Below are 25,879 nucleotides of genomic sequence, written 5' to 3'. Positions count from 1 at the left end.
CCCTTCCGAGCCCTGTCGTGCGCCCAAACATTGGTTCCCCCCACATATGGGGTATTGGCGCACTTAGGACAAATTGGACAACAACTTTCGGGGTCCAGTTTCTCCTTTTACCCTTAGGAAAATAAAAAAATTGTAGCTAAAAGATCATTTTTGTGACTAAAAAGTTAAATGTTAATTTTTTCCTTCCATGTTGCTTCTGCTGCTGTGAAGCACCTGAAGGGTTGATAAACTTCTTGAATGTGGTTTTGAGCACCTTTAGAGGTGCAGTTTTTAGAATGGTGTCACTTTTGGGTATTTTCAGCCATACAGACCCCTCAAACTAACTTCAAATGTGAGGTGGTCCCTAAAAAAAATGGTTTTGTAAATTTTTTTGTAAAAATGAGAAATTGCTGGTCACATTTTAACCCTTATAACTTCCTAGCAAAAAAAAATTTTGTTTCCAAAATTGTGCTGATGTAAAGTAGACATGTGGGAAATGTTATTTATTAACTATTTTGTGTCACATAATTCTCTGGTTTAACAGAATGAAAATTCAAACTTTGAAAATTTCAAAAATTTCAAAATTTTTGCCAAATTTCCAATTTTTTCACAAATAAAAGCATAAATTGCCGACCTAAATTTACTACTAACATGAAGCCCAATATGTCACGAAAAAACAATCTCAGAATCGCTAGGATCCGTTGAAGCGTTCCTGAGTTATTACCCCTTAAAGGGACACTGGTCAGAATTGCAAAAAATGGCCAGGTCATTAAGGTCAAAATAGGCTGGGTCATGAAGGGGTTAAAAGTCTTTACCTTGTCAATAATCAATGCACTTTATTCCCCATGCTTATTCCTAGACCAATCTCTCGTTGGGGATGTTCTCCTTGCGGTAATTGTATTGCCAGTTCAAATGCTGAACATGCTGTAGACTTGCAGAGATCGGGATGTCGTCACGGACAGGAGGCAGATCAAGAGTTAACAAATTTAGTAACAGTTGAAAGCTCCACGCAGGGAGGAAGTGGATATGGGAGGCAAAGATTATAACGATATGGGTGTTGGAGGGAAGAACGGGGTAAACAGGTATAAGGGGAAAGAAGGGGAAAGAAGTGTACAACTTATCAGTTTGTCGGCTTCTTGATTGCAGCGTCTCGGTTTCCAACAGTGGCACTGACAACAGCGGCACGTGATGTCTCAGGGTTGTCATGGTTAGGAGGAGATCCGGCCCATTGATGCAGATGGAGAGTCTTTGATACATTAAGCGGGTTCCCGTACCCGCAGTTTCCTCATACTGTTCTCAGTTCATTATACGGTATCGCTGGAGCGTGGCTCTGCTCTGCAGCACAGGCGGGGAAGGGACCGACATATACTGGCTCAGTCACTGGTACAAGGCTAGGCCGCACGCACGCACGCAGCAGTCACAGGTCCCACGTGTGAGTAACATCCCGGGAAACATAGGGAGAGCCGCTGTCTGATGTCCACGAGCAGTTGACACAATTACAGGGATTTTGCTAGGTGGGCCTACGCTTACAGGATGCCCTGCTACAAAGGCCTGTACCTCACCCTGCTGCGCTCTATGTCTTCCCGCCAGAACTCCTGCTTTTCTCCGTCATGCAGTACTTGTTATCCCTGACCTGCCCCCTGCTGACAAGTGCAAAGGTTGGTCCGGGCCAGAAAGCTCTCCCCTGTGCAACAATTGTGAGTTCTGTCAGTTCCGGAACCAGCGCAAGAGAGGTACCCCCGAACCGGTTCATCGTCTTACAATGCCACTACATTCTTTGCATCTGATAACAAAGCATGTAACCTCTCTCTGACATCTTACATTCTGTTCTATCCATGTGCCCTGGGGCTGTCTGCCCATGGACGGGATATTACGTCATAGCGATCGGCCGCGCACACCGCTGGTGTGAGGCCGATCGCGGCCAGGTGTAAGCTGATTCTCACAGTTGACACCCGGCACTACAGTAAGTGCCAGGAGCGGTCACAGACTGCTCCCGGCACTTTAACCCCTGAAATGCTGTGATCGAGCACGATTGCAGCATTCCGGAGCCGGCACAGGGGTTGACAGCCCCTCTGCCTTTGGATCGGAGACCCCACAGCGTGACGCGGGTCCCAATTGCTGCCATGGAGACCTCATGTCATTATGACGACATCTGGGTCTCCAGAGCGGTTCTGCCTTGCATCCGCTTCTTGCAGTTCTGCCTTGTGTCAGCTCCTTATGGTTCTGCATTGCTCCGCTCCTTGCAGTTCTGCCTTGCATCCGCTCCTTTCAGTTCAGCTCACGGCACTGTAACCAGCATTCCTGTTCTGCTCTCTGCTCCACAACCTTGCGGTCAGGCTCTACTTCCGTTCTCCAACTGGGTCCCTACCTGTCCCCTTATACCCTCCAGTCTGAATAGGCCCCTACCTGTACCCATATACCTTCCAGTCTGAATAGGCCCCTACCTGTACCAATATACCCTCCAGTCTGAATAGGTGCCTACCTGTACCCATATACCCTCCAGTCTGAATAAGCCTCTACGTGTACCCATATACCCTCCAGTCTGAATAGACCCCTACCTGTACCCATAAACCCTCCAGTCTGAACAGACCCCTACCTGTTTCCATATACCTGCCCATATTCCTGTCCCTACCAAGTCAGTACCTTTCCTGTTAGTGTCTCAGCCATGCCCGCCTGCTAGTGTCTCAGCCATGCCTGCCTGCCAGTGTCTCAGTCGTACCCACCTGCCAGTGTCTCAGCCGTGTCTGCCAGTTGAGCCCGTTGCCTGCTCCTGTCCTAGCATTCCGTCCCCCAGTTGGATCAGCAGCCACAGCCAGACACCACCCTGGAGTGGTACCTGGCAGCTACCTGCCAAACAAGCCTGACCTCACATCAGAGGCTCCAGTGAACACTAAGGCAGCTGCTTAGTCACACCCCTTCCAGGGTAGTCTGGTTTGTGGCACAGTGGGGCCACACCCTGCATGCTCGCGCCAACCTGTCAGTGTAGGAGTGTAACAACAATTTTGTGTTTTCAAAGTCAAACGGCGCTGCTTCCCTTCTGAGCTCTGCCATGTGCCCAAACAGTGGTTTACCCCCACATATGGGGTATCAGCGTACTCAGGACAAATTGCACAACAACTTTTGGGGTCCAATTTCTCCTGTTACCCTTGGTAAAATAAAAAAAATTGGATCTGAAATTTTTTGTGAAAAAAAGTTAAATGTTCATTTTTTTTAAACATTCTAAAAAATCCTGTGAAGCACGTGAAGGGTTAAAAAAATAGTGTTGTAAAAATGAGAAATCGCTGGTCAACTTTTAGCCCTTATAACTTACTAACAAAAAAACATTGGTTCCAAAACTGTGCTGATGTAAAGCAAAACATGTGGGAAATGTTACTTATCAAGTATTTTGTGAGACATATCTCTGTGATTTAAAGGGAACCTGTCACCCCCCAGGGTGTTTTTAAGTAAAAGAGCTACCTTCAGCACTAAGGCTGCATTCTGTGAAGGTGGCTCTTATGCTTAGTATCCCTAGGAACGGTGAAATAATCACTTTTATAAATTTCACGTCATACCTCTATGGAGTCAGGGAGGTATGGTTTCTCCCTGACTCAAGCGCCTCGCAGCAGTCCATCATCGCACCAGGCATCGCCTCCTCTCTGTCTTGTCCTGTCACAGGCGCCCGCACTCTGCAATTATTTCTTGGGCACGCGCCATGCGCGCTGCCCTGGAACTTACATCAAGTGATGTAAGTAGATCACGCCTGCGCACAGCGGAGTCCCCAGATCCCCCGCCCTGCAGTGTGTTATGATGTATTCACACTGTGGGGCTGGGAATCTGGTGCCTGCACAGTGGAGCGGCTCACCATGCTCCATTGAACATAGTGCTGATGTCTCGCGAGATTTGTGATGGATGACTTATCTGTCGCTGTTGCAACCAGGCAGGACACATCGCAAGGTCCTGCCATTTAAACATGCGACCCCTGGGGAAGAGGGCCAACCCCCAGGAATAGGATGTCCAGGCCCACAAAGCTGACGAGCCAAGTACATCGGAGGACGACCGGTCCTCCCCATTGTGATTGACGGCATCCGGATGAACGCTTTACTGGACACCGGCTATCAAGTGACAACTATGCCTTACATTCTCTACAAACGGTATTGAGTTGACTCAGACATTACCCGTGGCCCAGATAGTGATTTTACAATAGTAGCCAGTAATGATCAACCTTTGCCACAGGTGGGGTACAAGGAGGTGGGGTCACCGGCGCCAGCGCTCTGCAATTATTTCTCGGGCATGCACTGTGCACGCTGCCCTGGAACTTACATTAAGTGATGTAAGTAGATCATGCCTGCGCACAGCGGAGTCCCCAGATCCCGCCCTGCAGTGTGTTATGATGTATTCACACTGTGGGGCTGGGAATCTGGCACCTGCGCAGTGGAGTGGCTCACCGTGCTCCATTGAACATAGTGCTGATGTCTCGCGAGATTTGTGAAGTCTCCTGAAGACTCAACTTGCCGTCACGAACAGGATACGTGCCCTGGTATCGCCAGGTACTGTGTGCCATAGACTGCATTGAATTTGTATGTGAGCCGCCATTGCCATGCCCCGTGGAGCTGAGGGGAAGGAGGCGTACCTTCGTGGGCGGAGTCAGGAAAAGAGCGCGAAGAGGAAGCGGGCCCTGTGCATAGGGAGACGCAAGTGAGGACGCCGGAAGCCCCAGAAGGAGGACCATGAGGAGCGCCTTACCGAGCGCAGGAGGAACCACTGTAGACTCCGGTGACAAGATGTAAGCCCAGCTTGAGGTTAGCACGGGGGAAGGGACATGTCCCGTGGTGGTCGCAGCCGCAGGCCCCATGAGGCCACCAGGCCCCGTGATGCCCGCAGCTCCTGCAAACCGGCTGGACCCCGCCACAGTAACAGCTCCTATAATGCCGCTATCCATGCCCTATATACCTGGAGCGGCCTGGCTGCTATAATATTCAGGGGAGTCCCATACGGTGAGTGACTTTAAAGAAAGGTTATGCAGCCTATTTGAAGTATATCCCCTGACAGAACATCAAAAGGTCAGCATTCTAACTGGTCAATTAATTGGTGCAGCACAAAGAGAAGTGAATTCCTGGCCGCATATGGAAAAGGAACTGTTAAGCAGATATTTGCCAAACTTAAAACAACTTTTGATACCCGCACTGCTGCAGAAATCAAAATTAGGTTTTTCGGGTGCAAACAAAGAGCACAGGATAGCATACGGGACTATGCCCTAAATCTCCAGGAGGCATTGCCGGCCATTAAGCAGGTTGACCCGAACAGCATGCAGGATGGGGACAAGCTATTAAAGGAGCAGTTCATTGAGGGACTCTTATCCAGTCCCCACAGGACACAGCTGCGCATCCTGGCATTGCAAAACCCTGAGCTGGACTTTGCACATTTTAAAGACAGGGCCATCGGGGTGCTGCATGAACCACAGTCCAGCCACACAGTGCCCCCTAGGCATCCAGCAATCACATACCACCAGGAGGTGGCATCCTTTCCTCAGGCACCCATTGAGGTCGACGCACAGATCCTGAATGATGATCCCGCAACAGAACTGCGCCTCCAGGTCCAAGAACTGACTAAAAGTGTAGCTGCACTAGCCAGGACCGTGCAGTCCCTGCAGGAACCCCCCAAAGGAGAAAATCCAGATGGCATCCAGTCCAGAGGACATCCCCTAGCGATGACAGAAGAGACAACGACCGCTATCATCAGGAAGGATGATTCATCTGTCGCTGCTGCAACCAGGCAGGACACATTGCAAGGTTCTGCCATTTAAATGAGCGACCCCTGGGACAGAGGGCCAACCCCCAGGAATAGGACATCCGAGCCGACAAAGCAGGCGAGCCAAGTACGTCTGAGGACGACCGGTCCTCCACATTGAGATTGACGGCATCCGGATGAACGTTTTACTGGACACCGGCTCTCAGGTGACGACTATGCCTTACATTCTTTACAAATGGTATTGGGTTGACTCAGACATTACCCGTGGCCCAGATAGTGATTTGACAATAGTAGCCAGTAATGATCAACCTTTGCCACAGGTGGGGTACAAGGAAGTAACCATTAAGGTGGGGCAGGTAGAATTGAAGGCCCAAGGACTGGTGATTGTTGATATTGACCGATGAGAATGTAATCCCATGATGATCTTAGGTACTAATGTCATAGAAAACTGTCTTGCCGAGGCTATTGTCTTGTTACAACAGGTGGCCAAAACTGCTGGATCCAATGAGCAGCGTGTCCTGCAAAAAGAAATCCCTGATGAAGAGATAACAGATAGAATTGTCTGGTGGAGAAGTTGGCCGTGTCACAGTGAGTGATCCGATCCCTATTGCAATACCCCCCGGGAGTTTAATGTTAATCTGGTGTCGGGCAGCAATAGGCCTCAGAGGTAAAGACTATCAGGCCCTGGTAGAACCTCTGTATTCAGACAGTAGACCCAGTACATGTCCTTAATTGTGGAGAGAAAGAGGTCCACTTACCCAGATATGCCACACTTGTTAAACTGTTCACTGTAAATAATAATGCAATACAAGCAACAGAACCCTTGGTCCTGTCCGACCAGGCGGAGGACAATGGCTCTGCAGGACAGTTGGAGGATTGGTGTCAGAAATAACACGTGGGCACTGATTCTACCCCTTCACACCAAAAAAAGGATGGTACAATGAGAATGTGTGTTGATTATAGGCAGATAAACCACATTACACACAAGGATGCATACCCGGTGCCCAGAATCGAAGAGTTATTAGCTGCTTTAAAATCCGCTAATTATTTCTCCACCTTAGATGTCACTAGGGTATTGGCAGGTTCGCGTGGCAGAGGCGGATAAAGAAAAGACTGACTTTACGACACAGATGGACCTCTCTGAATTCAACTACATGCTGTTCGGACTGTGCAATGCACCTGGAACATTCCAGAGGGTGATGGAGTTCTGTCACGGGCACAAGAATTTTGAAACCGTCCTGTTGTACCTGGATGATGTCATCATCTTCTCTAAGACTTATGAAGCTCTGTCTAACTTTGGCCTGAAGGTAAAGCCATCCAAGTGCCACCTGTTAAAGCCCAAAGTGCAGTATCTGGACCATGTGGTAAGCACCGAAGGTGTGGCACCAGACCCTGACAAGGTCACAGTGATCAGGGACTGGCTGAAACCCAGCAACATCCACGAAGTCTGACAGTTCCTCGGGTTGGTAGGCTACTACCGAAGGTTCATTAAGAACTTCATTAAGATAGCCACACCCCTGCAAGACCTGTTAGTGAGCCAATCCAAGAAGATCAAGAGCAAGGGTCCTCCGTTTGAGTGGAATGACAGGCTGGAAGGATCCTTCACTCGGTTGAAGTTGGCTCTCACGGTAGATGAGGTACTGGCCTACCCTGACTATGACCAACCATTTGTGCTTTACACGGATGCCAGCAACGTGGGATTGGGAGCAGTGATTTTCCAGGTGCAGAAAGGCAAAGAAAGAGTAATTGCCTACTCCAGCATGAAGCTTCGTCCCACTGAAAGTAACCCCGAAAACTACAGTTGCTTCAATCTGGAGTTCCTCGACATAGTCTGGTGGGTAACAGAGTGGTTCAAGCACTTCCTGGCCTTAGCAAAATCACCTTTTTTGATGGACAACATCCCGCTGACTCACCTGGAGATGGCAAAACTAGGTGCATTAGAGCAGTGATGGATGGCCCAGTTGTCCATCTGTGAATTCACCATCAAGTACCCTGCAAGGCACAAGAACGCAAATGCCGATGCGTTGTCTAGGATGCCCAATTTACCAGAGGTGGGAGAAGATTCGGAAGCACTCAAAGAGATTGAGTTACCAGCCTTCCATCGCCCCGGGGTGACCCAGTACTCTCATTATGTGAAGAACAAGCGCAATGACAGGCGAGAAGCCACGCTGAACCATAGCCCCACCATGGATGGGCAGAGATGCAGGATAACCACCCAGCAGTCCGTCTGGTAAAAGAGCTGCTGATGCAAGCCGATTCACACCCTGGTCCAGATGCCCCACAAGAGACTCAACAGTTGTGGAAGGAGAAGAGCAAATTGTTTAGCTACGACGGTAAGCTGTGTCGGAGAAATATCGACCCACACACTCATGAGCTGGTCTGGCAGATGGAAGTCCCGAGACAAGATGCGCCAATGGTCTTGGAAGCATGCCACGATGGAGCAGGACACTTTGGATGGAAGAAGTTGGAGGTCCTACTTTGTGGAAGGTTCTGCTGGATTGGCATGAGAAAAGCCATTGAAAAGTGGTGCAGAGAGTGTAGCCCATGCAACCTGCGCAGAAAGAACCGTGACAGCCAGAGGGCTCCCCTACAGCCCATAGTCACCAAACAGCCACTTGAAATGGTGGCCTTAGACCACGTGATGCTAACTCCAAGCTGGTCAGGCTATGTCTATGCTCTGACCATTGTAGACCATTACTCCAGATTACTGGTAGTTGTGCCTGTCAAGGACCAGACAGCGAAGACGGCAGCCAAGGACTTCCAACAACACTTTTGTCGACCGCACGGATACCCTGAAAAGGTACTCACCGACCAAGTCCCAGCCTTTGAAGCAGAAATGATCCAGGAATTCTGCAACCTGTACGGATGTAAGACGATAAGAACAACGCCATACCATCCACAGACCAGCGGTGTGTGTGAGAAGATGAATCAGGTGGTAATCGACTTACTGAAAACCTTGTATTTGGAAGAGAGAAACTTATGGCCAGAAAAGTTGCCAGACATGGTAGATCTGTACAACCATATCCCGGTGAATTCCATCAACTGCACTCCAGCTTACCTAATGAGAGGAAAGCAAATTACCTGTTCACCTTGATATGGGAGTCCTAACACCAGAAGCAACCTCCCCAGATGCAGATTGGGATACTGAGCAACAATAGAAATACCGCCAAGTACAAGAATGTGTGGAAAGAAGCTTGTCCCAGGCAAGACAAAAACAAGAAAGAAGCTACAATCAATGTGCCCCTGCAATTCCCTTGTCACTAGTGTTGAGCGATACCGTCCGATACTTGAAAGTATCGGTATCGGAAAGTATCGGCCGATACCGGCAAAGTATCGGATCTAATCCGATACCGATACCCAATACCAATACAAGTCAATGGGACACCAAGTATCGGACGGTATCCTGTATGGTTCCCAGGGTCTGAAGGAGAGGAAACTCTCCTTCAGGCCCTGGGATCCATATCAATGTGTAAAAGAAAGAATTAAAATAAAAAATAGGGATATACTCACCTCTCCGACGCAGCCTGGACTTTACCGCCGTAACCGGGAGCCGTTGTACCTAAGAATGCGCGCTTGAAGGGCCTTAGAAGACGTCACGGTGCTCTGATTGGTCCGTAGCGGTCGCGTGACCGCTACGCGACCAATCACAAAGCAGTGACGTCACCTAAGGTCTTTCAAGCGCTTGAAATACCTTAGAAGACGTCCGCAGCTTCTGATTGGTCGCGTAGCGGTCGCGTGACCGCTACGCGACCAATCACAAAGCAGTGACGTCACCTAAGGTCTTTCAAGCGCTTGAAATACCTTAGAAAACGTCCGCAGCTTCTGATTGGTCGCGCAGCGGTCGCGTGACCGCTAGGCGACCAATCACAAAGCAGTGACGTCACCTAAGGCCCTTCAAGCGCGCATTCTTAGGTACAACGGCTCCCGGTTACGGCGGTACAGTCCAGGCTGCGTCGGAGAGGTGAGTATATCCCTATTTTTTATTTTAATTCTTTCTTTTACACATTGATATTAATCCCGATACCGATTCCCGATACCACAAAAGTATCGGATCTCGGTATCGGAATTCCGATACCCGCAAGTATCGGACGATACCCGATACTTGCGGTATCGGAATGCTCAACACTACTTGTCACCAGGTGAACAAGTGGTAAAGCGAAAAAGAAGAATGCACAAACTTGATGACCAGTGGGAAGCAGAACCATATACCATCTTACCATCAAACTTTGATAACAGTAAAGTGTGTCTCATAAGCAAAGATGGAGGAGAAACCGCGATTGCAGTATCAAGGGATTATCTTAAAGTGTGCCCTTACAAACTGAAAGAGAGAGAAAAAGACCCAAGCACTTCTCAACCCACGGAAGAAGAAAATAGAATCCATACCGTTCTTGGAGACTTTCCTAAGTCATGGACTCAGGTAAACTAAGCAATAGTGGTTCCTGTTTTGTCTTTTCCCCAGTTGGAAATACCAGTACAGGATGTGACTCAAAATTGTCCTGAAACAGAAGACACTTCACACCAACGGGCTCAAGCAGCAGACATCATACCAGCAGTGGAACCAGAGAATCCACCCACTGCTATCGGTGAATCTGTCATGCCCACAGTGAGCAGAAGTACTCCTAGAAGATCACGTACACCTGTGCTACCCAGAATTCCCAGCAGTGTAGCCATAAGAGAGCACATAACACCAGTGATAGCAAGCCTAGTGAATCTGGTAAGATCACCCTCAGTGCCGGTGCTACGTAGATCAACCCATAGTACCAGAGGTCAGATCCCAGCCTGTTACAGGGACTAAAAATGTGAAATGTCAATAATTGATATTACCTGTGTAAAAATGTTTGCTCAAATTTATTGGGAATTTTAGATGGACAGTAGGGTAATGGACGGTGAATTGCCCAAAAGCTGTCACTGTAAATAGTTGGCACCTCCAGGGTGCACCCTGGTTCTACCCACATTGCCATCGTGGGTAGGGCCTTGTATGTTCACAGACCTGAAGCAAAACCGTCTGTCGTGGCTGAACACCGGCTCAGGATGTACTCCCTGTAGCCCGTCCAACCCTACGTTGGGGGTTTATGACGGGTACTGTTGTTTAAGAACAAGGACACCCTGGTATAAGACCAGTCGTATTTATATAAATTCTGTTTTGCAAAGTTTAAACCAAAAGTGCCTCCTGTAAGGGAAGAAAAAGTTTGTATCTGTTTACCCTGTTTAAATGCCTTTTCAAAATGTTTTGCACGATCTAACCTGTACTGTTTATGTCCGGGAGTACTGGATTTCATGGGGGGGATGTGGCACCTCAGTGATATTGCCTTCCTCTTGGGGAGAGTGATGCCATGCCTGGAAACAAGGAGAGTCCCTTTGGCAGGTAAGCTGTACATGCAACATATTCTGACTCCAGGTCAGAAGGGGGAGCTCTAAACCCGGTTTAAGGGGAACTTCCCTATATACATTCTGGTCTGGAGGAGGAGTTAGTTAGTCTGGTGCAGACAAGAGACAGTGAAGGAGCACAGGAGAACTTAAGAGCTAGAGGAGGGCTGTGCTTGGCTCCTCTAAGCTGAGCACAGAAACCTGGCACTGGGAGCCTGAGGCTGTGTTGAACTACAAGTCCCACAGCAGAACTGGAGGGCAGGAAACTAAAAGGGACTTGCCCACATAACAACTGAGGTACAGCAAGAACTGGAGCCTGGAGTCACGTTGTATGCAGACCCCAAGGGAACGGCTCAAGTTGCCTACTGTTCAGGTACAGTCCCAGGACAGGAGAGAAAGAGAACCTTGTTAGACAACAACAGGCAGCAAGGGACTAGAAACCAGCGCAGAGTGTAAGGCTCCCAAACTGACTTGGCAAAGGGATTCCCAATTGTTTTCAGGCTGCCTGGACGCCATCACCACCTGTTGCCGGTACCCTGGACTGAGCCGGTCTACATCAGTAAACCAGGTAAAGACTGCAATCCTGTGTCTTCCATTTATTTGCCGGCATTCACCATTCTTGCCATACACATCGGGAGCACTGGGGATCCTGCTTCACCAGTGGGAAGCAATGCCATTTTTGCTGCAGCACCATTGCCCAAGAGGACACCTTTAAGCGGTGTCTGTCACCTCTGACCGAGAACCACAGGTTATTCAATACCTCTTTAAAGACCTTTCCCCTTTTACTTGGGTGCCCAGGGCCACGGACCGGGTCGCTGCCACCGTGACCACCCCTTTAATTGCAACTGGACCCGGTACTGAGTATCCGCAGGCCCTGGCCGGTGACTCAGATAGGGCTGAATGTGTGTAAATCTGGGTACCATTCATTCCATAGGTTCTGGAGACACAAATGATTGTGGTGAGTGCTGCACTCGAGCTCTCCTACAATCATATTACACAAGGGAAATATGTTTACTGCAGGCGTGTAAGTGACCTTCTACAGCTGTCAGCAATAGAGGGGGTCCTGTTTTGGATAATAAACCAACATGATCACAGCTGTTCCAAATTAAAAGAAAATGTGTTTATTACAATAAGAGTTTGTTCACATAACCTTATAATATGGCCTTGAACTATCAGGTGTCTTATCAGGGCCCAATATTATACCATGGGGCAGAGCAGATCTGCAATTTTTTTCTCATACTAATTCAGCAAGAGAAAAAAAAATCACAGCAACTGGCCACCTCCTGATGGTCACCATCAAGAATGTCTGTGAAGTGACCAGATTAAATACATCATCATTCTTCACTGTGGTTCAGCTGGACGTGGCTCTTCTTTAGTACATGATGTTCACGAAGAAGTTACAAAAGCATTCTTTTACAAAGCAGATATTTTGTTTATTGTTCAATTTGTTTTCATTGAAAATGTTGTAATTATTATACAAAATGGAGTTAAAAGGCATGAAGGAAAAGAAAAGGAAAAATATGGGGAGACAAGGGAAAATAAAGGAAAACGGGAGACGGAACTATCGCAAAGCAATAACAGTTATTCTATCTCTGATACATGTACCAAGAGATATTAAGGTCAAGGGTAAGACAATGGAATTATCATTTCTTTCACACTATCTCACCACCTTGATAGTTTCATTGTCACATATTATGTAAGCTAGCTAACTATGTTCCTGATCAGGGCTGCCAAAAGGAATTTCAGGACCCCATAATGGCAACATTTTCGGGCTCCCTTGAGACTCCTTCCAGGCTTCACCCCAGTTCTGCCTCCATCCAAACCCCGCCTACACCCCTCAAACTTTCCACAGTCCCACCACCCACTCTTGGAAAATCTTTTCTGCCCCATCCTCACTAATCACATAGTAACAGTTCCCATGGAACCATATCACATAACCATCAGCTTTTGTTTTGACCAACAGATTATTTAAGCCTGCCACCACGACAAGGTAGACTCTTTAGGTAGGACCCTACTCTACTCTAACGTATTTACCATTTCTTAAAATATCCAATAATCTTTTTAGGTATATTTTTCTTTATTTTTCTTTAAGGGAATGTGTCTCATACATTTTTTTAAACTAATTGACATCAGATTGTGATAATCTTTTGTATAATCTGTATTTCTGATTGCAGATTATTGTATTTTGTTTCCTGTACATTTATGGAAGCTGCTATCTTGGCTGTTTGGGGATTTGGACATTGTACATATACATGTGTATATATATCATAAAACATTATAGGGAACTCTATTTCTTTGGGAGAGATTTCTATTCATGTTCGCATGTTTAGTGACATGCAGATGTCATTGTGCAGGAAGGGGGAAGAGGTGAGCTGTGACACTACCTACTATGAATGGTGGATTCTGTTATCTCTCATTGTAATCCTGCTTGTTACAATAAGGAGGTGACTGCTAATAAGGGATCTCTTCTGGACATGCCAGTCTATTAGAAAAGTAATTTCTGTTTATTTATTATTTTATTATATAGGGGGTGACATACTTTAAAGTAAATTCTTGCAAAACTTTAAACTATGATTAAAAGGATTGGCCATGTTCTGGTTATTGTTGATGAATGTGTTTGAGATGATAGGGCTCTTACTAATATGGCATTTCTTGAATTTCAGCACCAAATATGAAATATGGGAAATAGAAATAAAGGCTATGCTGAATTTCTGCACTAAATGCCTTTTGATCATCTCATATACTTGTAGATTGTGAGCCCTCACGGGCAGGGTCCTCTGTCCTCCTGTACCTGTCATGACTTGTTATGTTTAAGATTATTTTACTTGTTTTTATTATGGATACCCCTCCTCACATGTAAAGCGCCATGGAATAAATGGCGCTATAATAACAAATAATAATAATATATGCATTGGTTAATAATAACCAGAGAGTTGCCAATGCCCAAAACATAAAAGCTTCATAACACATTCCCACTAAATATTTTGCTAACTAAATCTATTTTCATAAGAGTCATTTAGTTAAATCCTTTGGTCAATTACATAAAGTGCAAAACAAAGACAGTGCATAAAACCAATCAACACAATGAAAATAAGGTCATTTTGTGAGATCAGAGAAACATAATATAAAAACAACAAAGAGTATTGTGCACAATGTAAGGAACTGAACCATGTCTGACCCCCTCTTTGCTTCTGCTCACCGGGCACCATACACTCGTAAGGGCAGTAATGCCCTGATGGCGGCACTGTTCCTGCCTATTGTGAAATTACACTTGTTGACAACCTATACTACATGAAGCATGTAGATAGTCTGCATAGATCATGGGATATCAGACATCCATTCCTGGCTACCTATAGTTGACATTTCATCTAAGTATTCACTCAATCAATCTTTATTTAAGGGAAACTGTCATCCCCTGGGACATATATGACCTATTATATGGGCACACAAGTTACTAGTCCTACCTGTATGTCTCATATTAAAGGTCTTGTTGTGGAGAATTGTTATATTCTGTCTTTATGTTAATGATTTCTTCCAGGCTCTGGGGCATTCGTTGCCTGGAAGAAATCCCTGCCCTCTGTCCTCATTACAATACTACCCTGCTCCCATCAGTGTCAGTTATGTCCCCGGAATCCTGCGCCCTGCACCTTATCGGCGAGCACACCAGAATTCACTGGAGCGGAAGGCGCCAGTGTGCCTGCGCGGGAGATCCCTGAGTGCAGTACCCATAGAAGGGAGTATGACGTATGTATTTCTGAGGGAGTGCAGGGCATAGGTGCGGAATTCCAAGGCCAAACTGACGTGCATGGGAGGGGGGTAGTATTACAATGTAGAGAGGAGGCAGGGATTTTTTCCAGGCACGCACGCCTGAAGCCTGGAGCCTGAAAGAAATCATCAACATGAGTGATTGCCCTTCAGGTGTGCGCTGTCAACCACGCAATGGGGTGTAACCACGCAGCAGACTGACCTCACAATGGGGTGTACCCACGCACCAGACTGGCATATGTGCAGACTAATAGCAGACATAAATATCTGGTGTACCTCTCCTGCCACTCCTAGCTTTTATATGAAAAAGCTCTGTAGTTACAATACTGTTCAGGTACAGCTATCCGATAGCGCTATCCATGAAGAAAGTGAACAGGTAGAGCTATCCGATAGAGCTATTCCTAAAGGAAATGAATGGGTAGAGCTATCCGATAGCGCTATTCCTCACTGTTCCTGAGCGTAAGCTATTTCACATGGTTGAGCGCCCTTGGGATCTGCCCCAAGGCCCTGCCCATGCCCAATGTTTGGTCCGTAGACTGTGGCTAGGAGTTAGTCCCGCTTTTGTGTGCAAAATTTTTTTACTTTTACAATTGTTAAAAAGCTTAACAAAAGACTTCTTTGTACACACAGTTGACAGTAAACCATTTGTCAACATTAGGAATACGTTTACCTTGCTTCTGTGTCTCAAATATTTTGACCCTTATTTGTTGGCTTTTCCTTCCCCTGGAGAAAGCCACATATAACTGCCCATGTGTAAACACTGAGAGATGTAAATAAATTCCTACAATATCCAAGGACTGTCCTTGAGATTTATTGATGGCCACTGTAAAAGCCAACATGACAGGAAACTTATGCCGTCGCATCTGGATTGGCAAGTTTTTAACTTTGGAAATCAGGTCAATTCTTGGAATAAGAACTGTCTGACCCTTTGCTTTTCCATTTAAAGCAACGGCATGAATAACGTTTGCTTTAAAGCTTTTCACATAAAGCCTTGTACCATTACAAAGGCCACGCTTTCTGTTAAGATTACGCAGGAGCATAATTACAGCTCCTGGTTTCAGCTTTAGTTCATGAGGAGGCATCCCAGTGGGATTCAAAGAGTTAAGAAACTCTACAGGGTAATCTGTGAGAATCACACCCTTCTCTTCCGCAATTGTGTCGACGGAGTGATATTTTGAGTGTTCACCTTGAACTTGACTAAGAATTTTGTCATTCAAGGCCTGAACGTCATCATTCAATGGAGTAAGAATTGCTTTATTACCAATTGCTTCTACCGTTGCATCGGTAATCTCAATTGAGTTGCCAAAAATAACTGTAATTAAATCACCCTCTTCAATAAAAGAATTTGGGATTTCAATTGTGTCTTCTGGTAGACCATATACATTTGACAACTCTCCATTGCCAAGTTTCAGTAACCATGAGTTGTACTCAACTTCTTCCTGAGACGTTCTCATATTCTGTTGTAGCTGGAACCATGAAAACTGATTCCAAGATTTTGAGTATTTAATGGTGGAGTGTACAATTTGGGCACTTTTTCCACCTTCCACTATTGGTAGGGTTTGACGAAAGTCACCACCGTTTATGAAAACTTTTCCACCAAATGGTCTTTTTTTCCACATATTTCTTGGAACAAATTATCCACAGCGTTCATATTAAAACAGGGAGTCATTGTTACTTCGTCCCAAATAACGAAAGATGACTCCCTAAGCTCCTTTGCTTGAAGTGAAGTTGGCTTAATTTTTGACGCCGTGGTCTCATTTGTTGTAATTCCAAGGCCAAACTTGGAATGGTAGGTGCTACCCTTTTGTAGTAATGTAGCCGCCAATCCAGTGGAGGCTACTGAGCAAATAGACTTCTTTTCTGCTTGTAGTGTCTTATGCAAGCAGTTGTACAAAAATGTCTTCCCACTGCCTCCTGGGCCATCCAGAAAAAAACAGTGTGAGCTAGTGTCGTCTTGCTGTGATGCAGCATTGACTGCTTGCATAATTGCATCGAAAGCTGATTTCTGAGCTTCATTACGTATAGCTTTCAATAGCTCAGCCTCCTGCTTTATTACAGCATAATTCAGTTGGTCCAGTATTTCATATGGAACATTTACTGGAGTTGGCAATCAGTAGTCAGCACAGGACTTTTTATTGCTTAAGAGCACTTCATTAATATCACGAAGAGCCAGTTGCTCAGCAATTTCTGGAGTATACCGCCTGGTGTAATCCTCCATAAATTCGGTTTTATATTTTTGCCATAATGCTAATGGTTTAGCTGGTTCACTATATACACAAAGTATAGCAAATAATTTGCGAAGTTGGTAGGGCATTTGGAAAGCGATTGCATCTGTTATACCATCTTCCCATTGAAAATCGTCTTTCAAAACATGAAGATCGATGCACGCATTTTTATACGTGTCATGTATGACTCCATTGACAGACCTTAAGTCAGCGTAAGACTTTGCTCCTCTTACGTGAAGTAAAAGGTGTATTTGGTAATACAGCTCACCATCTGTTAAAGAGACTGTATACATTCAGGCAATTGTTTTCCCAAATTGAGCCCGTCGTTTTTTCAATCCTTCTGGTACAGCTTTTCTATCCCAGACATAGTGTTTAGGGATTTCACTGTACAAATACTGATGGGCAGAAGTGTCAACTCTATTTAGCTCAAAATAAGCTTGCAGAGTAGAGGCTATTGAGTCCGAAATAACCATATCCACATTACCATGTTCGAAAAACACTTGCTGCATGTTTTCAAGGTGAACAGCAAGCCTTTTAATGGTATGTGAAGCATCATGCATTTTATTTTTTCTGATTCTCCACATATCCTCAGGGGTGCTTATATACCGCTTATATTCCAGTTTAATGTATCAAACTTGATATTGGTACAGTCATGTCCTTTGTATACATATTTGAAAAGATATTTAACATTTTTTATTGAAGCACACATCTCAACATTGATATGGCAGTTGTACTTGAGTAATAAATAGGGATTGTATGGAACTACCCATCTATTGTCGATTTCTCGCGTTCCTCGTCTGGTTTTCCCAGTATTGTGTCGACGGTACTGTGAGTAACCATCAACATTGGGGTTTGTCTCTGTATTAAATTCCTTTGGGAATTTTTTTGCGCATTGACCATCAGTCATGCATATAGCACCAGATTGATCTTCGCCACATGGGCCATGAATCATGTGCTTCATCACTGCCTCATGCAGTTTTGGATTTGCTGTCTCATTTGGGATTTCATCAGAGACCAATTTGTCAATTATTTCTTTGTCCCTCGGTTTATCTTCCTCTCCGAGGATTAAGAGCATGTGAGCGTGTGGTAGTTCACGCTTTTGAAATTCTATTACATGCACATAGGCAACCACACGGCCAAAAATGTGTTTTTTCAAAATCTCGTTAAGCAATGTTTGTTTGGAGTTTGATTTTAAATACGTGCAACCTAATCTGGTCTGAACTCTGGCCTTTGCCATGGTTCTATGATTTCAGTAATTTCTTTCCACCTTGCATTACAGGTCATTGTAACAAAAAGATCTGGCTTTCCGAATTTTGGAACAATTGTCATGACGTCTTGGTAATTTTGTTGCATAGCTCTTGGGCTTCCAATGAAAGTGGACGGTAAAATTACTGGTGTCCCAGCTTTTAGCCCTTGGTGTAATGCAGCATTATGGATGTGATCCATAACGCCGGCATAACTGTTGAAGCGTAATGCCTTTTGATTTTGTTTTATAAATTCGATCCTGTCGGATACAATTTTGACGTAACTGTCAACGATAAATTGATGTGTGAACTTCCCAGCATTTAAAAGGGGATTGAACTCGTCACGAATGGCAAGCCTGTATGCATAGTACTGCAACAGGGTAATTTTTTCTTGTCGATCTTGATCCACTGGTATGGATGGTAGATAATTCACCAATTCCTTAATGTTGCACACTTAGGGCAATTGGAGTTGTCAAATATATTGTCCATCCATTGTCCCTATATGGGAATAGAAGTGGATATGTCATTGCTAGGGTTGAGTGACTTTCCCTTATTTTGGATCGAGTCGGGTTTCGTGAAACCCGACTTTGTCAAAAGTCAAGTCGAGTGTAATCGTCCGATAATCGCCAAAAGTCGGGGATCGACCGAAACACGAAACCCAATGCAAGTCAATAGGGAAGCATAGTCGGCAGTGAGTGGAGGCCAGGAAAACACCTACAGTGCCCATTGTAATGGTAAAAACATCCATTCTTGTTACTGAAGCTTGTCAATCTTAATTTACTTTATAATAATAGTTAGGCATTGGAAATTGGGGGTCATTTGGCTAAAGTTGTGGGGGGTAGGGCTGGTTCAAGATTTTAGTGGGCCCAGGAAACGTGGACTACGTCACATCGGTAGAGCAGTGAGAGGTAAGTATTTCAAATTTGCAAATGCTGTGATCCTGAGCAGGGGGGCCCTCTCGTTCGCATTGGCACTGGCACAGGGCCCCTCAAAGTACGGCGGTGTGTTTGCACGGCGGGGGCGCCTCCCACCGGCAGTGACACTTTTGCGTACTCTGAGGGGCCCTGTGCCTGTGACGTTGCCAACGAGTATGCCCCCCCACCTGATGAAGGAACCTGCACTTTCATCTGCACCTTCCTCTTTGTCCCTGTGTAAGGTGGTATAGTATGCGGGAAGGGGAACCTGACTTTCAGCAGGGTCAGATTGTGGCTGTGTAGCATGCAAGGGGAATGTAGTGGTCTGGGTCAATGTACCACAAGACTCATCTAGCACTGGCTGGGCAATGGGCAGGATGAGGATGAAACACAGATATAGGCCCAAATAATAAAGTGGGCTAAATGCAGTTCAAAATTGGTAACAGGACTAACCAGGCGGCATTGGTTTGTTCAGTGGAGTAGAAAACCCAGGAGCGGCAGACACCGTTTTAAGGGCCCAACCACACTAGTAGGCCCAATGCAGTTTAATATTACAAATAAAGGCCGAAAGCCTGAAGATTGAAGCTCAGGAAAATAACACAGGACAACACCAAGGTGCAGCAGACACCGTTACTAGGCCCAACCAAAGTAGTAGGCCAAATGCAGTTTAATATTTAAAATGTAGGCTGAAAGCCTGAACATTGAAGCTCGGGAAAACAAAACTGGAGAAAACCCAGGAGCGGCAGACACCGTTTTAATGGCGCAACCACACTAGTAGGCCCAATGCAGTTTAATATTAGAAATATAGGCCAAAAGCCTTAAGATTGAATCTCTGGAAAATAACACAGGACAACACCAAGGTGCGGCAGACACCGTTACTAGGCCCAACCAAAATAGTAGGCCAACTGCAGTGTTATATAAACAACAACTTAATGAGAGCCTGAAGATTGAAGCTCAAGAAAACCAAACAGGAGAAAACCCAGGAGCGGCAGACACCGTTAGTAGGGCCCAACCAGACAAGTAGGCCAAATGCAGTTTAACCCCTTAAGCCCCGAGAGTGGTTTGCACGTTAATGACCGGGCCAAATTTTACAATTCTGACCACTGTCCTTTTATGAGGTTATAACTCTGGAACGCTTCAACGGATCTTGGCGATTCTGACACTGTTTTCTCATGAGATATTGTACTTCATGATAGTGGTAAAATTTATTCGATATAACTTGTGTTTATTTGTGAAAAAAACAGAAATTTGGCAAAAATTTTGAAAATTTCACAATTTTCCAACTTTTAATTTTTATGCCCTTAAATCACAGAGATACGTCACACAAAATACTTAATAAGTAACATTTCCCACATGTCTACTTTACATCAGCACAATTTTGGAACCAAAATTTTTTTTTGTTAGGGAGTTATAAGGGTTAAAAGTTGACCAGCAATTTCTCATTTTTACAACACCATTTTTTTTTAGGGACCACATCTCATTTGAAGTCATTTTGAGGGGTCTATATGATAGAAAATACCCAAGTGTGACACCATTCTAAAAACTGAACCCCTCAAGGTGCTCAAAACCACATTCAAGAAGTTTATTAACCCTTCAGGTGTTTCACAGGAATTTTTGGAATGTTTAAATAAAAATGAACATTCAACTTTTTTTCACACAAAATTTACTTCAGCTCCAATTTTATTATACCAAGGGTAACAGGAGAAATGGACATCAAAAGATCTTGTACAATTTGTCCTGAGTATGCCGATACCCCATATGTGGGGGTAAACCACTTTTTGGGCACATGACAGAGCTCGGAAGCGAAGGAGCGCCATTTGACTTTTCAATGCAAAATTGACTGGAATTGAGAAGGGACGCCATGTTGCGTTTGGAGAGCCCCTGATGTGCCTAAACATTGAAACCCCCCACAAGTGACACCATTTTGGAAAGTAGACCCCTTAAGGAACTTATCTAGATGTGTGGTGAGCACTTTGACCCGCCAAGTGCTTCACAGAAGTTTAAAATGCAGAGCCGTAAAAATAAAAAAGTCATATTTTTTCACAAAAATGATCTTTTCGCCCCAAATTTTTTATTTTCCCAAGGGTAAGAAAAGAAATTGGACCCCAAATGTTGTTGTGCAATTTGTCCTGAGTACGCTGATACCCCATATGTGGGTGTAAACCATTGTTTGGGTGCATGGCAGAGCTCGGAAGGGAAGGAGCGCCATTTGACTTTTCAATGCAAAATTGACTGGAATTGAGATGGGACGCCATGTTGCGTTTGGAGAGCCCCTGATGTGCCTAAACATTGAAACCCCCCACAAGAGACACCATTTTGGAAAGTAGACCCCTTAAGGAACTTATCTAGATGTGTGGTGAGCACTTTGACCCAACAAGTGCTTCACAGAAGTTTATAATGCAGAGCCGTAAAAATAAAAAATCATATTTTTTCACAAAAAATGATCTTTTCGCCCCAATTTTTTTTTTCCCAAGGGTAAGAGAAGAAATTAGACCACAAACGTTGTTGTGCAATTTGTCCTGAGTACAACGATACCCCATATGTGGGGGTAAACCACTGTTTGGGCACATAGCAGAGCTCGGAAGGGAAGGAGCGCCATTTGACTTTTCAATGCAAAATTGACTGGAATTGAGATGGGACACCATGTCGCATTTGGAGAGCCCCTGATGTGTATAAACATTAAAACCCCCCCACAAGTGACACCATTTTGGAAAGTAGACCCCTAAGGAACTTATCTAGATGTGATTTGAGAGCTTTGAACCCCCAAGTGTTTCACTACAGTTTATAAAGCAGAGCTGTGAAAATAAAAATTATTTTTTTTTTCAGAAAAATGATTTTTTAGCCCCCAGTTTTGTATTTTCACAAGGCTAACAGGATAAATTGGACTCCAAAGGTTGTTGTCCAATTTGTCCTGAGTATGCTGATACCCCATATGTGGGGGGGAACCACTGTTTGGGCGCATGGCAGAGCTCGGAAGGAAAGGAGCGCCATTTGGAATGCAGACTTAGATGGATTGGTCTGCAGGCGTCACGTTGCAGTTGCAGAGCCCCTGATGCACCCAAACAGTACAACCCCTGCACAAGTGACCCCATATTGGAAAGTAGACCTCCCTAGGAACTTATCTAGATGTGTTTTGAGAGCTTTGAACCCCCAAGTGTTTCACTACAGCTTATAATGCAGAGCCATGAAACTAAAAATTCTTTTTTTTTTCAGAAAAATGATTTTTTAGCCCCCAGTTTTGTATTTTCACAAGGGTAACAGGATAAATTGGGCCCCAAAAAGTGTTGTCCAATTTGTCCTGAGTACGCTGATACCCCATATGTGGGGGGGAACCACTGTTTGGGCGCATGGCAGAGCAAGGAAGCGAAGGAGCGCCATTTGGAATGCAGACTTAGATGGATTGGTCTGCAGGCGTCATGTTGCATTTGCAGAGCCCCTGATGTACCCAAACAGTATGAACCCCCCATAAGTGACTCCATATTGGAAACTAGACCTCCCAAGGAACTTATTTAGATGTGTTGTAAGAACTTTGAACCCCCAAGTGTTTCATTACATTTTACAACGCAGTGCCGTGAAAATAAAAAATCCTTTTTTTCCCACAAAAATGATTTTTAGCCCCCAAAATTTTTATTTTCCCAGAGATAACAAGAGAACTTGGACCCCGAAAGTTGTTGTCCAATTTGTCCCGAGTACGCTGATGCCCCATATGTTGGGGTAAACCCCTGTTTGGGCGCACGGGAGAGCTCAGAAGGAAAGGAGCACTGTTTTACTTTTTCAACGCAGAATTGTCTGGAATTGAGATCGGACGCCATGTCGCGTTTGGAGAGCCCCTGATGTGCCTGAACAGTGGAAACTCCCCAATTCTACCTGAAACTAATCCAAACACAAGCCCTAACCCTAGCCCTAACCCTAGCCCTAACCCTAGCCCTAACCCTAACCCTAACCCTAGCCCTAACCCTAGCCCTAGCCCTAACCCTAGCCCTAACCCTAACCCTAGCCCTAACCCTAGCCCTAATGGGAAAATGGAAATAAATACATTTTTTTAATTGTATTATTTTTCCCTAACTAAGGTGGTGATGAAGGGGGGTTTGATTTACTTTTATAGCGTTTTTTATATCGGATTTTTATGATTGGCAGCTGTCACACACTAAAAGACGCTTTTTATAGCAAAAAAGTTTTTGCGTCTCCACATTTTGAGACCTATAATTTTTCCGTATTTTGGTCCAAAGAGTCATGTGAGGTCTTGTTTTTTGCGGGACGAGTTGCCGTTTTTATTGGTAACATTTTCGGACATGTGACAGTTTTTAATCACTTTTTATTCCGATTTTTGTGAGGCAAAATGACCAAAAACCAGCTATTCATGAATTTCTTTTGGGGGAGGTGTTTATACCGTTCCACGTTTGGTAAAATTGATAAAGCAGTTTTATTCGTCGGGTCAGTACGATTACAGCGATATCTCATTTATATCTTTTTTTATGTTTTGGCGCTTTTATACGATAAAAGCTATTTTATAGAAAAAATAATTATTTTGGCATCGCTTTATTCTGAGGACTATAACTTTTTTATTTTTTGGTTATGATGCTATATGGCAGCTCGTTTTTTGCGGGACAAGATGACATTTTCAGCGGTACCATGGTTATTTATATCCATCTTTTTGATCGCGTGTTATTTCACTTTTTGTTCGGCGGTATGATAATAAAGCGTTGTTTTTTGGCTTGTTTTTTTTTTTTCTTATGGTGTTCACTGAAGGGGTTAACTAGTGGGACAGTTTTATAGGTTGGGTCGTTACGGATGCGGCGATACTAAATATGTGTACTTTTATTGTTTTTTTGTTTTTTTTAGATAAAGAAATATATTTATGGGAATAATATTTTTTTTTTTTCTTCTTTATTTAGGATTTTTTTAAATTTTTTTTACACACGTGGAAATTTTTTTTTTTACTTTTTTACTTTGTCCCTGGAGGGGACATCACAGATCGCCGATCTGATAGTTTGCATAGCACTCTATCAGATCGGCGATCTCACTCACATCGCCGCAGGCTTACCAGCGCCTGCACGGCACCCGGAAGTACTCCCTGCAGGACCCGGATGCAGCCCCGCGGCCATTTTGGATCCGGGGCCTGCAGGGAGGAGACGCTCGGTACAAGGTGAGTACATTCCCTTGTACCAATCGTCTCAGGGAAGCCCGCAGGGAGCCCGCTCCCTGCGCGATGCTTCCCTGTACCGCCGGTACACCGCGATCATGTTTGATCGTGGTGTGCCGGGGGTTAATGTGCCGGGGGCGGTCTGAGACCCCTCCTGGCACATAGTGCTGGATGTCAGCTGCGATAGGCAGCTGACACCCGGCCGCGATCGGCCGCGCTCCCCCCGTGAGCGCGGCCGATCGCTATGACGTACTATCCCGTCACTGGGAATTAAGTCCAAGGTCACCTTGACGGGATAGTACTTCATATGGGACTAAGGGGTTAATATCTGATAATATAGGCCGAAAGCCTGAAGACTGAAGCTCAGCTTTGTACAGTGAAGGACAACACCATGGAGCGGCAGACACCGTTAGTAGGCCCCAACCACACTAGTAGGCCAACTGCAGTGTTATATTAACAACAACATCTTAATGAGAGCCTGAAGATTGAAGCTCAGGCAAGTAAACCTGGAGAACACCTTGGAGCGGCAGACACCATTAGTAGGCCCCAACCAAAATAGTAGGCAACTGCAGTGTTAGATAAACAACAACTTAATGAGAGCCTGAAGATTGAAGCTCAGCTCTGTTCAGTGGAGAACACCAAGGAGCGGCAGACACCGTTAGTAGGCCCCAACCACACTAGTAGGCCAACTGCAGTGTTATATTAACAACAACAACTTAATGAGAGCCTGAAGATTGAAGCTCAGGCAAGTAAACCTGGAGAACACCTTGGAGTGGCAGACACCATTAGTAGGCCCCAACCAAAATAGTAGGCCAACTGCAGTGATAGATAAACAACAACTTAATGAGAGCCTGAAGATTGAAGCTCAGCTCTGTTCAGTGAAGAACACCTTGGAGCGGCAGACACCGTTAGTAGGCCCCAACCACACTAGTAGGCCAACTGCAGTGTTATATTAACAACAACTACTTAATGAGAGCCTGAAGATTGAAGCTCAGGCAAGTAAACCTGGAGAACACCTTGGAGCGGCAGACACCGTTAGTAGGCCCCAACCACACTAGTAGGCCAACAGCAGTGTTATATTAACAACAACTACTTAATGAGAGTCTGAAGATTGAAGCTCAAGAAAACCAAACAGGAGAAAACCCAGGAGCGGCAGACACCGTTAGTAGGGCCCAACCAGACAAGTAGGCCAAATGCAGTTTAATATCTGATAATATAGGCCGAAAGCCTGAAGACTGAAGCTCATCTTTGTACAGTGAAGGACAACACAAGGGAGCGGCAGACACCGTTAGTAGGCCCGAACCAAACTAGTAGGCCAACTGCAGTGTTATATTAACAGCTACTTAATGAGAGCCTGAAGATTGAAGCTCAAGAAAACCAAACAGGAGAAAACCCAGGAGCGGCAGACACCGTTAGTAGGGCCCAACCAGACAAGTAGGCCAAATGCAGTTTAATATCTGATAATATAGGCCAAAAGCCTGAAGACTGAAGCTCAGCTTTGTACAGTGAAGGACA

This window comes from Ranitomeya variabilis, chromosome 6, assembly GCF_051348905.1.
Source record: "Ranitomeya variabilis isolate aRanVar5 chromosome 6, aRanVar5.hap1, whole genome shotgun sequence".
NCBI lineage: Eukaryota > Metazoa > Chordata > Amphibia > Anura > Dendrobatidae > Ranitomeya > Ranitomeya variabilis.
Note: the sequence above shows the minus strand (reverse complement) of the source record.